Consider the following 2033-nt stretch of genomic DNA (forward strand, 5'->3'; position numbering starts at 1 on the left):
GTTTATGCCAAATGGAATAAACAGTATGCTAACTAGAATACAAAGTGAACTGAATGCTGCCATCTCTTCTCCTTGAGACCAGCAAAGGTATGCTAATTAGCATACACAGTATACAGAAAGCTTCCATCTCTTCTTCCCTAAACCAGCAAGGGTATGCTAATTAGCATACTATCTTGCCAGTTGGCATAAACAATGTGCTATTTAGTATTCCACTCATAGCATAGTATACTAATCAACATACACAGTGTAGCAAAAATCTGTCATCTCTTCTCCGTGAAAACCAACAAAGTTATGCTAATTAGCATATTGTTTATGCTAACTAGCATATATAAGTTTATGCTAATCAACATAAACCGTATGCTAATTAGCATTAGCATACATAGTATACAAGAAACTGCCATCTCTTCTCCTTAAAAACCAGCAAAAGGTATGCTAATTAGAACATTGTGTATGCTAACTAGGATACTCACAGAACACAATTAGCATACCTTCGTATTATCATATTGTGCAAGCCACTGGCCTTCTTTGTCAAATCTTTCCAAACCCTGATGCCTTTCTTATAAGTTGGGTGTGCCTTCTTTTACAGTTTCCATTTATATTTGTGGGCTACCTGCCCAAACCATATGGAGTCCTGCTGTAAAAATCGTAAATTGTAAGACACCAAAGGAGGCAGAGTTTGAGCTTGCATGATCACATATCTAGAGTTCTACATTTTCTTGATGAGCTCAGATCCTCTATGTTTAATGAGACAGGTTTTATAAATGATCTCTCTTAAACTGAGACTCCTCTGTGATAGACACCAAATCCATGTACGTATACACAAAGCACACAAGAGACACAAGAGACAGAAGATACCCAATTTTTGATAAAATTGCATTATCTTTGAGCAAAAAGTATATTGAAGATGCAATGATTACAACTTAAAAGTTGAAGGGCATGCTATTATAGATTGCTTCATAGTTTTCTAGGTTGATTGCGTACACTTGCCGTCTCCTTGGGATGTGCTCCATGGATATTTTGATACATCGTACCAGATGTGAAAGTACGTGGATGATGGGCTACTTGTGGTCTAGCTTGAAGGTGTATGCATCCAATTGCTCATAATATAGACCTTGCACAACATATGAGCCTCTATCAATTGCATTGCCCCACTCATCGAGGTACCCCTTCTCCATCTTCTCCTTTGCTGCAACACACTTGACCAGGTAGAAATCCACATCCTCGACGTTGGTCGAAGCATCTGGATTTACAACAAATGTGTCACCAGCACATAGAGAGCTACTCAACACATCATGATGACCTTCGTACGTGAAGTCATCGTAGGTGGCTGCTTCATCTTTTGACTTAGAATCTAACACAGCCTCATTAGGTAATGGCAGTAGAGTATGATAATCCCAAGGCGTCACGTGAGCTTTATTGACGCAGTGATTCCATCTTCTGTGCATGCATGCATCACAGAAGCATGCCAAGGATCTTGTTGCAAGGGCAGTTGGATCCCCAGGGTTGTGACCACAAAAAGCATGCACAAAGAGAGTTTTTGCGACAATGGCACAATTCCACTTCACCTCCCTATTCACTTCCCCTTCTTATAACAACAACCTTGTTATGATGACTCCTGAGGAGGTAGAAAAAACCAAATACCAAGTGTATTCCATACAGGATTGGATATTGGGTCAAGGACCAGAAACCACTCCAAGAGACGAACATCGGGAGAGATCATCTAAGAGTAATGTGAAGAAACCAGAAATCACCTCATCACGTAGAAAATCGAGTGACACTAAGGCCAGTCCAGGGCTACATGAGTCACTATTTCCGACAGACTGGTTTGAAGGACTCAGAACCCTGGAGTTGAACCAAACAGACGTGTCAGACCAGCTGATTTTCAAAAATGGATCAGAAAATACAGTGGATCAGGGGATCCATATGACCACTTAGCAAGCTTTAAGCAAGTGCTAAGAGCAAAGCGTATATTCGATTTCCATACTCAATTTGAGGGGTTTGGAATGACATTAGAAGGAAAAGCTTTGATATGG

General features: G+C 40.3%; 1 pseudogene; it reads right to left on the bottom strand.

Moving 5' to 3' along the window:
- Positions 1-920: 920 nt before the first annotated feature.
- Positions 921-1445, bottom strand: LOC147461614 (uncharacterized; annotated as a pseudogene).
- Positions 1446-2033: the final 588 nt, after the last annotated feature.

This window comes from Adiantum capillus-veneris, chromosome 3 (genome assembly GCF_014529385.1).
Source record: "Adiantum capillus-veneris isolate H3 chromosome 3, ASM1452938v2, whole genome shotgun sequence".
Lineage (NCBI taxonomy): Eukaryota > Viridiplantae > Streptophyta > Polypodiopsida > Polypodiales > Pteridaceae > Adiantum > Adiantum capillus-veneris.